Source organism: Carcharodon carcharias, chromosome 10 (assembly GCF_017639515.1).
Source record: "Carcharodon carcharias isolate sCarCar2 chromosome 10, sCarCar2.pri, whole genome shotgun sequence".
Taxonomy (NCBI): Eukaryota; Metazoa; Chordata; class Chondrichthyes; order Lamniformes; family Lamnidae; genus Carcharodon; species Carcharodon carcharias.
Genome location: NC_054476.1, coordinates 58,999,837 through 59,015,866, shown reverse-complemented (window position 1 = coordinate 59,015,866; position 16,030 = coordinate 58,999,837). Strand labels below are relative to the sequence as shown.

The following is a 16,030-nucleotide window of genomic DNA, read 5'->3' as shown; positions in this document are numbered from 1 at the left end:
AGCCCCCGCTAACCGAAAACTTAGCAAAAGCTTAACAAAGTTGAAAACTAATTTTTATCGATGTCGAAACAATTACACTCCTAATGATTGGCAATTTAAAAAGCTAAAGTGTTATTTTTGTCACAGAAGTAGACACATATTGAAACATTGCGAGGTGAGATTTAAACATGGTTCCAGGCAACAATTGAAGTCCAGTGAAATGCATAGTGTAGAAGTGCCAGAAACAACCAATTCTGACATTTATTCACTATTCAACATGAAAGTTGGGAAGACGGAGCAAATTATTGTCACAGTGCAAGTGAATGGTAAACCATTAAAAATGAAAGTAGATATGGGTGCTTCTATCACTATTAGGAGAACACACTTTCAGATATTAAAATAAAGGTGCTCAACAATTAAATTTGGAACAAACATCTGCCAAGTTGAAAACATACACAGGCGAAGAACTCCAGGTAAAAGATATCACCAAAGTAACTGTTCATTATAGACACCAATCGGCACAGTTCCCGGTGATCGTGTTACAAGACAGAGGACCAAGCCTTCTGGGTCAAAATTGGTTGAGGGAAATTAATCTTGATTGGCCAGTAAGATTTTATAAGGAAGGTGGAAGGGTTCTTGAGTTGAAAAAGGATCAAGGCAAGGTACTTCAGAAAGGGCCTGGAGAGTCCGAGGACTGCAACTGGATGAAAAAGGAGTGTGTATGCATTCAACAACCCGAAGAAATGAAGACTGTTGTAAACAATGACATGGAAGAAAAGCAGAAGAAACCCAAGAAGACTCTGCTGAACTACAGAATACAAGATGAAATGAGTGAGATTTGCAAAGAAAAAGAAAACCTGTTGAAAGACCTTCACACGCTACAAGGATCCCTATGGTCAAAGTTTGTACCTCTGGAAAATTATGAAGAGAAACAGGAAGAAATTAACACCTCTCTGAACAAACTGAAGAACCAGTTGGCAGAGAAGACGCAGCAATGTTCAAGGTTCCAGGAAGAAGCCAACAGATACAAGAAGAGCTGAAGAATCAGCTGAATGGAGCTAAAGAGGCTTTGAAAGCAAAAGTCTTAGAACTTTCCAAGATGCAAGTAGTTAATGAATTCATGGGTATGTGAACTAAAACTAAAACAAGTTGAGACTGCATCTGAGAGAAGTCTGGCCGATGGTGAAGTCTAAAAGAAGGCAGAGGCTAAATTCTGTGGTAGAAAGATGACACGTTGAAAGGGGATGTAGGATTACTGATGAGGTGCTGTCTTCGAACAAGACTAAGCCTAATGCTTCCCAATTATGAGGGGGACATGGAGAAAAGTCAAGGGAATCAAAAAAGCAAATCATGATTTGCATAGCATGAGTGACAATTTACCATTGGAGAAGCAGTATATCTAAGGAATTTCTGTGGAGGGCTGAAGTAGTTATCTGGTAAAGTAAGGTCTGTGACCGGACCATTGTCATAACACTTGGAAGTGGAGGGCCAGATCACCCATAAGCATTTGGATCATTTAAGCGAAAGGGAGATACTCCAACAAAATGATTTTCCGTCTGTAACCATTACTGAATCTGTGGTTCCTGTTGAAGTTGCTCAACCAAGGACAGGCATTCCCAATGTCTCTGTTGGAGTGGAAGACACTGAACTGCATGAGGTAACTGATGTTAATGCAGTTCCAGAGAATGTAGTTCCTGCAGAAGAATTGGAAGTCATGTAGCTACGACGTTCCACACGGATCAGGAGACCACCTGAAAGACTGAGCTTGTAAGTTCGTGACCTGTGTAAATATTGTAAGGTCATGAGATAAATATCCTTGTAAATACAAAATGTATAGAAAAGTTAAAGGGAGAGGTATGTAGTAATTATAGTCCTGATAAACATAGGACTGAAGCTTTATGAATAATCCTGAGTTGTAAGATCATGTGATCTATGTAAACCTATGAGTTAGCAGTTAGGAGGAAGTTCTTCTTTAGATACAGAGTTTGATGCACACAATGTAATTGCTGCTGCTGTCTTGTAAATAAAGTTCAATATGTCCACCAAGAAAAGTTGCCTGCAAGATCAACTCTATAGCACCTCACTTCAGTCTTCAGCAATCAGTGAGGGAGATAGTCAAGTATACAGTGTATAGTAAAATTACACCAAGGTACAGCACAGCTTTTGGTACATTAAGGAGGTCTTTTTGTGTAGTACTGACTACTGAGACAACAGATTGAAGATTGCCAGCAGGGCTGGTATAAGAGTGTTAGGCGCCCTTGGCGAACCTTCAGCCTTCCACCTTCCCATACCATTAACTTTAGAAAATGAATATTGTGCATCAGTATGAATGTACATACTGCATTTATTATTCAATTTATTTAAAATGTAAAGAGAAAATATTATGAAATTAATTGCACATTCTTATTATTCTACACTTTTCACAGGATATGTAGTAAAGGAAATGAACATTATGTGAAATATGGCTCACATGATGTAATACTGTGTTCCTGCAACAGTTACCAGATGATTTAATGCACAATTTACTCAATCAATAATTATTATAGAGTGTGTTATATTAAATTACATTCTTTGATAGTACTAGTTCGTAGCTTTGCAATAGTCATGTAGATGTACAAATTTGTAAAACTGCCACATAAACAGTATGAGGTGTATGAAATGAAATTTTGGGAAAGACTGTAATGTAAATACATGGAAATCTATATGTATCTCAGTATATGTGGATGCATATCAGTAGATTTGAACCTTTCATTCCCATGGCTGAAGCCTTTTTGTTTACTTATGTAGTTTCATGAATAGTTCATTTAATTTTTTTGCTGCCTCCCCTCCCACCAAGAGAACTTTGCCACTCTAGGCAACTACCTAGTTCACAGAATCACAGAATCATAGTGCAGAAGAGGCCCTTCGGCGCATTAAGTCTGCACCAACATATGAGAAACACCTGACCTACCTACCTAATCCCATTTGCCAGCACTTGGCCCATAGCCTTGAATGTTATGATGTGCCACGTGCTCATCCAGGTACTTTTTAAAGGAGGCAACCCGCCTCCACCACCCTCCCAGGCTGTGAATTCGAGACCATCACCACCCTCTGGGTAAAAAAGATTTTCCTCACATCCCCCATAAACCTCCTGCCCCTCACCTCGAACTTATGCCCCCTCGTGACTTACCCTTCAACTAAGGGGAACAGATGCCCCCTATCCACCCTGTCTATGCCCCTCATAATCTTGTACACCTTGATCAGGTCGTCCCTCAGTCTTCTCTGCTCCAACAAAAACAACTCAAGTCTATCCAACCTCTCTTCATAACTTAAATGTTTCATCCCAGGCAACATCCTGGTGAATCTCCTCTGCACCCCCTCCAGTGCAATCACATCCTTCCTATAATGTGGCGACCAGAACTGCACACAGTACTCAAGCTGTGGCCTCACCAAGGTTCTATACAACTCCAACATGACCTCCCTTCTTTTATAATCTATGCCTTGATTGATAAAGGCAAGAGTCCCATATGCCTTTTTCACCACCCCACTAACAAGCCCCTCTGCCTTCAGAAATCTATGGACACACACACCAAGGTCCCTTTGTTCCTCAGAACTTCCTAGTGTCATGCTGTTCATTGAATACTTCCTTGTCAAATTACTCCTTCCAAAGTGTATCACCTCAGATTTCTCTGGGTTAAATTCAATTTGCCATTTATCTGCCCATTTGATCATCCTGTCTATATCTTCCTGTAGCCCAAGACACTCAATCTCACTGTTTACCGCCCGGCCAATCTTTGTGTCATCTGCAAACTTACTAATCCTATGCCCCACATAGTCATCTACGTCATTTATATAAATGATAAATAATAGGGGACCCAGCACAGATCCCTGTGGTACGCCACTGGACACTGGCTTCCAGTCACTAAAGCATCCTTCTGTCATCACCCTCTGCCTCCTGCAACTAAGACAATTTTGAATCCACCTTATCAAATTATCCTGTATCCCATGTGCCTTTGCCTTCTTTATAACTCTCCTATGTGGGACTTTGTCAAAGGCTTTCCTGAAATCCATATAAACTACATCAACTACACTACCCTTATCTAGACACCTGGTCACCTCCTCAACAAATTTGATCAAATTTATTAGGCATGACATCCCTCTGACAAAACCAAGCTGACTATCCCTGATCAAACCTTGCCTCCCCATGTGGAGATAGATTCTCTCCTTCAGAAATTTCTCCAATAGTTTCCCTACCACTGACGTGAGACACACTGGCCTGTAGTTCCCTGGCTTAATTCTACAACCCTTCTTAAATATCGGAACTACATTAGTTGTTCTCCAGTCCTCTGGCACCTCCGCCGTGGCCAGAGAGGAATTAAAAATTTGGGTCAGAGCCCCTGCGATCTCCTCCCTTGTCTCCCTCAGCAGTCTGGGACACAAATCATCCAGACCTGGAGATTTGTCCACTTTTAAGGCTGCCAACACCTCCAATACCTTGTCACTCCCTACATCAATTTGCTTAAGAACCTCACAGTCTCTCTCCCCGAGTTCGATACCTTCATCCTCATTCTCTTGGGTGAAGACGGACGTGAAGTATTCATTCAACACTCTAGCAACATCCTCTGGCTCCACCCATAGATTGCCCCCTTGGTCCCTAATGGGCCCTAAGCTTTCCCTGGTTATCCTCTTCCCGTTGATATACTTATAGAATATCTTGGGATTTTCCCTACTTTTACCAACCAGAGCTTTCTCATATCCCCTCTTTGCTCTCCTAATTGCTTTCTTAAGCTCCACCCTGCAATGTCTATACACCACTAATGCCTCTGCTGATTTGCTTCCCTTGTACCTGATAAAAGCCTCTCTTTTCCTTCTCATCATGACCTGAATATCTCTGGTCATCCATGGGTCTCTGGGCTTGTTGCTCCTTCCTATCACCCTAGAGGGAACATGTTGAGCCTGTACCCTCCCCATTTCCTTTTTGAACACCCCCATTGTTCGTCTGTAGATTTCCCCACAAGTAACTGTTCCCAGTCTATCTTGGCCAGATCCTGCCTTATTTTACTAAAATCCACTCTCCCCAAATCCAAAACATTTTTTTGCAACTTGTCAATTTCTTTGACCATAACAAGCTTAAACTTTACCACGTTGTGGTTGCTATCACTAAAATGCTCGCCCACCACCACCTCAGCCACCTGTACGGCTTCATTCTCCAGAATTAGGTCCAGCAATGCACCGACCCCTGTTGGACCCTCTACATATTGACCTAACAAGTTCTCCTGCACAGATTTCAAGAAATCCACTCCATCCAAGCCCTTAACTCTATGTCTATCCCAATTAATGTTGGGACAGTTGAAATCACCTAATATAATTACCCTATTGTTATTGTTTATACACACCTCCACAAATTGTGCACATATTTGCTCCTCAATTTCCCGCTGACTATCTGGCAATCTATAATAATGTGGTTGCCCCTTTTTTATTCCTAAGCTCTACCCACAAAGCTTCATTCGATGCCTCCTCCAAGATATCATCTCTCTTTACTGCGGTAAAGGACTCCTTAACTAATAATGCAATGCCTCTCCTCTTTTACACCCTCCCGTCTTGCCTGAAGATTCTATATCCCAGAATGTTGAGCTTATTGATTGCACCAGCTGTTTGTCGTTTGTCTTTCCTTGTAGGAAATAGTAAAAACAACAAAGTTGCCAATTCCCAGTGAACAGAGACACAGCAAAAAGTAAGCAGTAGGGCTGAAAGAGAAAGCGGTACAGGGAAGATATGCAAGCAAGAAGTGGGGAGCAGATGAAAGCAAGAAAATAAGCAGAAGCGACAGACACTGGTCAATAGTATTGTTCTGATGGATGGCTGGAGGCAAGGTTAAGGGTAGATTTGAGAGGGGTTGGCTGTGGTGAAGGCAAGGGGTTCAGGGTGTGGATGAATTTGCCAGATGTGTGCGTTGCAGGTAGTCAAAATGCCCAGATGGTGGGGAAGATGAGAAGCAAATTGGGGAAGTAATTGGCTGAGGAAAGGGGGTGAGTTGGTGCAAGGATGTCTGAAAGGTAATAGGGAGACACAGATGGCTCCAATAAACACCTCAAAGTAGTAGGGGGAAAGGAAAAATATTTAGTTTAATACTTTTTTAAAATATATTTATTATGCAAGCTGTGTCATTCAGCAATCTATGAAAGCGATGTGGGCTTGATAACATAAGTTAAAATCAAAAAAGGATCAAACTCAGATAAGCAGAGCATATATCCAATGCCAGAAACCAGTAAAATCAAAGCTGCATGACCCCAAACAATGCCCCCATGCACAAAAATCTAAACATCCTTTGCAAACACTGAGTGACTGCTCACTTAGCTCTTTATTAGCCAGCTTGGTCTTGACTGCCATACTGTTGTCCATAATTACTCCCATTGACTTCCTTCCATTGCCACCTCCCCATCTGCTGCTACCTGAAGTTTGCGAACGCTAAGCTTTCACTGTTAGGACTTAAACTTCCTAAAATTTGATGACTGGTAAAATCCCAATTGGTAAAAAATGGTTTATCCCTTATTGGCCTAAACCCACCAGTCAGGAAACAACCTTTTCTGAATCTTCAAAGCGGGCTAATTTAAAAAATACTAAGGCTGATTGTTACTAACCTCCCATACTTTATTCTCAGAACCTATCACCACATCTGTGGATTTTAAACTAAAGAATCAAGACTTTTGCAACTCTAGCAGAAGTCTCTATGCAAGACAACCCATCAGTGCCGCTACTGATAATGGGAGGAAGACAGCATGCACTATAGTACATTTCTGACACTATAGTGTATGTGTCTTCACAGGATTTCATCACAAAGAGGATCATGGCACAGGGGCAAGTGACTGCTACTGAGATCAACTCAGAATAGACCATTTCAAACTCCTGCATATCCAATGGTAAAAAGATGTGAAAATGTCAATAAACCAAAGTCATTCTTTGTGAGCTTGTAATATTACTAGTTCTAGTCTAATGATATCAGATGCAATAAATTTGGAAATCCAACTAATTCAACTGATTTCATTGACAGAGAACAAGAACACAAGCAAAAATAAAAACTGCAGCTAATAACCCATCAAAAAAGATCAAAAAAGCAAAAGAGAATCTGCTAACTGTTGAAGCAGGTGAAACGGAAATAAGCCATGAGGAATAATTCAGGCCAGGTCAACCAAGAGAGTGAGAGACACTATAACTGGAACCAAGAAGCCAATTGCAATACAGCAAGATACAACAGCAGAGACTGGGGAACCTAATATTGAGTGCTTCCAATCCAAAATTTCCACTACCAAGCTAACTATAATCAATGAGATTTTAGAGGTGTAAACCCAGATTGTAAAGATGTGCCACCCGTACCTGAGGGGCCATCCTGATAGTCTGCTACCTTCAAGTACATGAATGCCCTTTTAAGTATTTGGCCATTAGGAACAGTTAGTGGGAAAAAATGGTACCCGCAACAAGGATCATGCAACAAGCCATTAGCATCAAAATACATTGGAGGTAGTGAAGACTGCTTTTGTTCTTCAGATATCAATTCTGTCAAAAGGTTATACCCAAAACAATAGCTAATGTGTTCTCTTTACAAATGTTGAGTGATCTGTATATTTTCAGCTGTTTCGGTTCTCATTTCAGATTCCCAGCATTAGCAGTTTTTTTTATGCCTTAATTTGCACATTTTATTTCCAGCAATAACAACAAATATTACATTTTAAAAATCGTCAACATTCATTTGCAGCCTCAACATTTTGGTAGCTCCTATGACAGCCTCCAATGATCTTGATCTTAATGCTTATTGCACATTAATTGTCCAGTAATTCAAGAACAGAGCCAAATTGATTGAGAAATTTAGCAGAGCAAGATGTCTGAATCCTTGAGGCGCTGATTACTAATCCTTATGCTTTGCAAAAGCCTACACGTGTATGCAGTTGGTTGGTGAGCAAAGTATTTTCATATTTCCACATGAACTAATGGACAATAAAAATGGGAACTGGAAATCTTGAGAGAAGATTAAAAAAAATTTCTGTCAGTAACCTGTCAAGAAACAATCCAACTCAAAGATTGTGCTTGTTCACTTTAATCTTTAATGTGAAGTAGTTGTTAATCCTATCTATGCATGTCTGAAAATGCAATAATATTGCAATGCTTCTGGCATATACAGAAAAGAAGAGGATATCCTTAAAATGAAGACACAGTGACTCATCAGCACTGTCTGAGTGAGTTTGATACCCACTGATTCATCAGCACAGCCTTAGCATGGCTACCCAGTGACTCAAGCACAGTTTGAGAGAGTGGTATCCCTAATGACTTATCAGCTGTAATTGAGAGTGGATGTCCCTTGATAAAATTCATGACTGACCTGACTTAGTAGGAATCATCACCAGTGTAGCTCTGTAATGCACAATGAAGAACAACTTCTACTTGACAAAACTAATGTTTAAATAGGATGACATTTCTTTTGTGCATCACACAATACTATAGTTAATGTTTTGATTTTGTTTTCATTGTCACCACACTTAATTTTAGTGATATCACTTTGAATTGACCAGAACTCAATTCAATACTATTGACAAACTGATGTCAAACCCTGTCTCAGAACACAGACAGGACCATTGCAAAAAATCACCAAATGCAACCTTACATTTTTCTTTAAGAACATTGTCACCTGTACCTCATTCTTGTTCATTTTCCCATTAGTCACACACTTGCCACTTCAATACATAAGCTAAAATTCACATAAATTTCCTGTAACAAATTTCAACTACAGCTTTTATATCTGTTGACAACTGCTCTATCCTTTGAAACCATGAAATTACACTGTGTGAATATTGGTACACAGATATTTAGTGGTTTGTATGATATTTTCTTATCCACTATATTAATGCAGGTATTAGCCCATCTAATTTGCTTGACACCTCTTTTAAAGGAGCAAAGCAATGTTATCCAAATCAGTTAAACACTATTATGCTAACACTGCAATGTAATTTCATGTGTAATATTTGTTCATTGCCTTTATACCCAGGTTGTTTCACAGTTGAGACTGTAATTAATTTTGGGCCGTGAGAAACAGTTCAACCTTAATACCTGCAATAAATGATTTTCCATAACAGTTGTCTCAACCTTCCTCAGATTCGTTCCAACTCATTCCTAATAATTACACTAAACTCTGCATTTTCTTAATTTATTTATAGCCTGGTTCTTGGCTTCCTCCTCAGTCAATAAAATGTCTAACCCAATTTGATCCCACTGCACTAAATATCCAAAATACTCTCTAGATTTCTACTCTATATCTTAGCCCAAATGACAGACATCAACATGAAAAATTACATAGAGTTTTATTCCATACATAAGAGGATTTCACTATTGTTCTCATTCCCCATCTTCAATGAACTTGGTATTCCTATCCCAAAGTAGGGTTGAGTACTGCAATGGAGTGTCAGCCTAGGATAATACATTGAGGCCCTGACTTGAGACGTGAACCAACAAGAACTTTCCACAGCTTTATTATTTAAATATGAGTTCTAATGTGTACTTCAAATAATCAAATTCCTAAATGCCACATCAGTTATTATTTAATCACTTGAAATTTATTTGAAAGCATTTAATCCTTCAAGTGAACACAACAAAATTTAGGATCACTAAAAACACTTAGGTGTTAACAAAGCATTCATTGCACAGTTTAATGTTCCTTGCTGTGCAGTACATCTGGAACGATAAAATTACCCATTTTCTTTTAAGGTTTGCAGTATCAATATAGAATTTTGAGAGTAAATCTCTTATAGACAGCCGCTTCACAAAAATTAGTTTGCTGGAATTGAGTAAATTAACTAAATTCAGCTTCCCGGTTTCTGGGAAATTCTGGTAAAAACTTTTTTTCCTCCCTCCCTAATCTTGGACACAAGAGGTTAACTGTTGTACTCTCAATACAATTCAAGTAATCCCGCAGGTCAATAAGTAAAACTGGGCCTTTGTGCACATAGCTTGGCATTGTACCAAATACATCTATCTATTCAGTCATTGGTGAATCTATTGTTTGCTTTTCATGTGGGACTAATGTGGCAGGAATTGTAGTAGCAACCATGAAATAGACATCCTTCATGTGAGATGAAATTATTTCTGATTAAAAAACATGAACATTGTTAAACCCACAACAATTTAGTGCTATTATACCCTAATGAAAGGGCAGTATATAAAAAAAATGGAATTATGGTGATGTAAACACGTGAAAATTCAGATTATGAAGACAAATTAGCCATTTTGATTCAGCTCCTGCTGCTCTTTTGATAGAATGAGGTGGATGAAATGGTGATCAGCCATCCTAGAGAGACAGTACTGAGGACAAGTACCTTAACATTCTGCAACTCAAGGCATCAAATCATGTTTTTCTTAAAAAAATCTTTTTTTTCTCCACACAGTGAAATTCTGTAAGAAGGGCATCAGTTTACTGGCAGATTAAGGAACAATTCCTGGTGCCACAGTTTTTCCTCAGCCAGAAAGAAGCAAGTGACTGATTTCTAATGAACGTTGCAGAATAATTGCTGATGAGATGCTATGAAGATTGTTCTGCTTTGACATGATTGATGATTATAAATTACAAGTTAAATATTATTATGAGACTTTGTTTTGAATATATTTTAGCTTTGTTCAGTGAAGATGCTACTTGTGCACATTGTTCCAGGCATTTATCCTCATTACTAATGAACTGAGGAAGAAAATAATTTTAAAAAACTGCGGTTCTGGCTCCTGATGGATAACCATTGATTCCTGCTGTAGAGTGTATGCTGTGCAAAAGCATCGGACTCAGTTCTGATGCTCCCATAATTAAAAAGTCTGTTGAAACTCAGTCTAGGATGATCAATCTATTAGCTCAGAAAACAAAGGACAGCATCCACTCTCAGCACAGAAGGGGAGAAAAATAGCAGAAAAAACCGCTTAGTTATGATAACTCACCATTCAATTCCGTCACAATGTCTATCAAGTTAAAATAAACTCAATGAGCCAAATTTTCCCCATTTAAGAGCTGAGTGCAATACCAGCCTGATTGCTGGGGCAAAACCCGACTTGTACGTGGCAGAACATTGGGCGCGATCTTCTTGGAGGAGGCAAATTAAGAAATCGCCTCCAGGAGCGATAGCCTATGGATATGGGAGGGCCAATCAGGACAGCCAAAGTGAAGGGCAACCAGCAGACTCACTGTGAATGTTGTCTGCTGCTTAGGAGAATGGGGGAGAGGGTGGCACAAGACCGAGGCACTGAGGCCGACTCCTTATTCCCAGTCCTATCTGAAGGATCTATCTACAGGTGACATGCAAACAATTGCACATTTGCCTGCGGATGACCTGATGATTGCCAGTTTTGTCCTTTAAAGCAACACCTCATATGAATCTCATGGCACTCCAAACTTCTGCTCTGTTCTCAGCTCCTGAGTCAATGAGCTATAGACATAAAATGGAAATGGCACTTGCAAATTTGCATTGTCTTCAAAAATACTTGGTAACTGCCTCCATAATTACCTTAATTGACTTTCCATCGCCCAGGTGAGTCACCATCACCACTCTGAAACCACCTCTGCTAAAAGCAGAAGAAGGTTGGAAGAGGTCAGGGCGCTTCTTCCCTGAAGCATTTTATGCCATTGACCCCCAACCCTCCCTGCTTACAAGGTGTGGAATAACTCATCCCAATATCTGCATTATATGCGTTTGTACCTCAAGAAATAGTCAAGTCATCAATTCCATTGTTGAACATTCAGTTTCAAGTACAATTAGCTCTCACTACCCCACCTACCTCTATCACAAGCTGTAACAAAATAATCCCAGAGGAGTGCCTTTTAATCCCTTTTAATTTTCTCCCCGCTTGCTTCCAATATCTTGCCAGAGTGATTGTGTTGAATCATACAGGCTGTTCAATCCCCAGCCCAATTTTGTCTTCACCAGATGTTAACACATACAAATTTCCACAGGCTTACCAAATCTCTACATTCAAGGCATATTTCCATAGAATATTGTGATTGTGAGTTAATGCACCATGACCAAAATGCCAAAAATTTGGCTTATTTTCTCAGTGGACAGTGAGAGACTGTTAATGCTATGAATTACCCTTCATAATTGCAGACCCAGTTTAGAATACCACGTTGATGGATCTAATCATTTCTGTGTTGCTTTTTGTACTGGATTCTCACCAGAATGAATGCATCACACTGTAAAAAATAGTTTTCTAATATGCAACAATATTTTACCAACAAATAGGCAGCTGTAACTAATTCTACATTTATTCTTTTGTACCCTAATCCGATCAATTAAATAGCTCTCCAGGGGGCTGTAAAGCTGTCTCCTCTGCAATATACACATTCCTTCAATGCTTGTTGTACCGCTTCAGATTTCAAAACATTCAATATTGATTATAATGACAGTGTGAAATAATCTTTTCAAAAAGTGCATGGCAATTTTTCTTTGAGAGGAAAAAGATCTGAACATTTTCTGTCATGTTTGCATCAGACAAACAAGTGACACAATTCCACCCTGTTCTTCTGGCATTGATCAGTTGGAGGATTTACACTTTTTGACTTTCAAGGAGAAGCCTAAAGGAAGAGAGAAAGGTAGCAAGCTGTTGAAGCCACAGCTGTCAATAGTGTGGTGAAGGGAATGAAGGATGCATAAAAAGCCAGAGCTAGAGGAAGGTAGAGTTCCCACAGGATTTGTATGCTGGTTAGAGAAGTTAAGAGATAGTGAGGGGAGCTTGTCCCAGTACATATTGTAAGTGTAAGGCACAAGCAAGTGAGGTCAATGACTCAATATTCGGGATATAGACAGGCTCAATTACTCAGTTTATTAGTGGCTAATAGAAATAGTTGGAAGTCTCTTCACCCAGCAGCCATATTAATTTTGCTGCTCATTTTGTCAGGCAAGACTCTTATACGCTAGCGGTAGAAGGACCATTTTAGCTAGGTGTCAACCTTGGCTCAACGGCAGCGCTTATACCTATAAATCAGAATGTATTCATTTCAAATCCCCTTCCAGAGAGACAAGTTTAGAATCTCGGCTGACATGTCAGTGCAGTAACAAAGGGGCACTGTATTTGTGGAGCTGTTGTCCTTCTAATGAGAGGTTAAATCCAATCTGCGTTCTCAGACAGATGTAAATGATTCTATAATTGTGGGGCCTTGCTGCGTATAAATTGGATGCCGGGTTTCTTTACATTACAACAGTGGCTACATTTCAAAACTACTTCATTGGCTGCATAGCAATTTGGGGCAGCTGGAGGTGGTGAAAGGTGCTGTGCAAGAAAGTTCTTTCTCCTGCATCCGCTAAGTGTTGAAGTTAATATTTAGCCCAGCATTTCCAATTAATTTCATTCTTTTCCAGAACCTCAATACTATTAAAATTCCTGAACCTCCCTCGGTCTGTTCTTCTAACCACCAACAGGCCTTTAAAACCCCAAGTGTGAAGATACCTAGTCACTACTTGATGTACCAGCCTTCCGTTTTATTCTTATTGTTCTGTTTTTATAATGATACAAAGGCACCAGTCACCTATAAGAGATTGTGTAAATATATTCTGGATTCATTTATTGAAGTTAGGTACATGAGAACATTTATCCAAGGGTAGAAAACTTATAGATACCAGCAGCAGAGCTGAGTGTACTGTGTTCTGCTCACACGCCAAATTGGAACTGGATCACGTGACCCACTTCCCTTCTAGTAATGGCATGTTGCTACGCCTTAAAGGCATATTACAACACTTTTCAGCCTTTAAAGTGTTTGCATTGTATACCTTGGACCTTCAAGCAAGGCTTTTCAATTTTTGAAAGTGTCAATATAGTATCCTCCAACATCAGAAATAAGATAGAGGTGGATAGAGCAGTTAAGAGTCAGTGCTCAAATCCAGAATTTCATGCTGTGAAGAATCATTTCAATAAGCACAAGATTTGGCTGAGGGATGATTACACATCTAACCAAAGTGAGAAAATATTAAGCCAACAGAAGCCAAGTTTGAATTAATTTGCATAGTTCTGATTTACAACCTCTGATGTTCCCAAAGTGTGTTGCAGTGAGAGAAATTCGTTTTGAGGGATTGGGAAAAACAAGGAGAAATGAAACAATAAAAAAGGCATCTAACTTCCAACTTTTCTCTTAAGGTGTAAGCATCTCAGCTATTATCTTTCTGTAGGGCTATTATTTCATGTGAAAATCAAAAATGAAGCATACCCCTAGAATTATGCTTCATGGTTTGCAGTAGTGCACAGTTTTCTAAAATGAAATTGGACAATTGTTAAGGATCTTTTAATGGCATACGTCTAAAACCGAAAATGCTTAATATTATTGATACTGAGTTGCCAGGCTTCCTTTTACTTATTTGAAGGTTGATAGTAATGCAGCCTTATTTCAGCTTGCAGCCCTGTTCCAAGATTTAAGCTCATGATCTAGGCTGACATGTCAATGCAGTAGAGAATATTCTGCATTGTTCAAGATGTCAACTTTTAAACCAAGACGCTATCTGCTGTCCGAAATGTATATTAAGGGTTAAATGGCATTTTCCAAAGAACAGAGTGCCTTCTCAGTGTTCTGGTCAACAACATTTCTCTCAATATTCTCTCAATTAACACTACTAAAACAAGTGAACTGTCCATTCATTCATCTTAATGCTATTTTGTGGAGTATGGCTATAATAAAGGGTTTAGAGACTTTTGATATGAACATTTTAGCACTTGCTCTTAAGGAGGATTAAGTAAGGACTATGGAGTGTCAACTCAGAGTAACACTCATCCAGGAAACGAGAGACGAATAAAGAATGAGCTTGAAACCCTGGAAGAGTAGGCCAAATACTTGGCAAAAGATAACTGATAAATAGTAAATGTATGGTAATTCATGAGCAATCAACAGAAATGGCGACAAAATTAAAGGTTCTGTGACAATGATATTTGACTTCACAAGCTGTTCTGCCACATTGTAGGTCAACTCATCTTCAGATGTAGTTAACTGCATGGATCTCCTGAACAAAACAAGGTATAACTCAATATAAACCCCCAAACTCCCCCATTGACTCCACTGGTAAATCCACTGAGCTAGTGGATTTTTTCTTGCACAGCTGCAAGTGGGACAAAGGGTATGATAGGCTATGATAGGTAACAATTTCACTTGAGAAAGTAAGTAAGTAAAATGAGCAATGTTTTTGCTCCTGATCACTACCTAGTGACTCCTGCAGGAAAGTGCAATTGTGTAGAGGGTCAGATAGCAACTGTGATGCACCCACCCAGTCTGCAGCCACATGCTGTGTAGCTCCACACATGAAGAATAAACAGTTTAATGAAGTACCAGGATGCTGCTGACATCAGCAGAACCGAAGTCCAGCAAGTGTCAGCACATTCAGGAGAGAATGGAAGATAACAAAATAAATAATATAATTTTAAATGAAATACCTTTTCAACAGAACTGAATAGATAGTGGCCACCCTACAAATACCTAGTCAAAATATGTTGGCAGAAATTAGTTCACCAAGATTCTCCTAGATCTAATATTTTGGGAGGGGTTTTACGCTGTTGTATGTAGAAATAGTTACTGCTTTTGGAGAATTCAATCTAATACATAGAAATACTGATTCTAGGTCAGACTTTTGTCATGAGATTGGTACTTCTGTGCGTTGGCGTGTGACTTGGTTCTTAGACTGTTAACATAGTCTGGCAGCTGCTTAACACTTGTTCATGAGGACTACATCTAAACAGATTATAAAGTAAGCACGTAGCTCCTAGGCATGATTCCAACCTCCCTCTCAAAGGACTGGCTGGGGTTAGTGATACATCATCATCTACGTCATACATTAGCATATCCCATCTGTTAACCCTTTATATTTCAATTTTCATAGCCAAAAATTTATATCAATTGCTTGTGATGCCACCACTGGCTACTGCAGTGGTATTTGAATGAAGTATTTACACCTGCTTGAGCTAAATCCATTCCAGGCCCAAACCCCCACTGCAAATATGGCAGCACTCGGTCATTTTTTTTCCATATTCTTTTTAAAACAGTTTGATTTTCTCATGGCCTTGTAGCTAAAAACATCAA

The 16,030-nt window shown here is 39.4% G+C and overlaps 1 protein-coding gene across 1 annotated transcript in view; it reads right to left on the bottom strand.

Annotated features, from left to right (window-relative positions):
• The window catches only part of syt7a (synaptotagmin VIIa), a 715,758-nt gene that overhangs the window by 602,694 nt on the left and 97,034 nt on the right, over nucleotides 1-16,030 (bottom strand). The window lies entirely within an intron of this gene.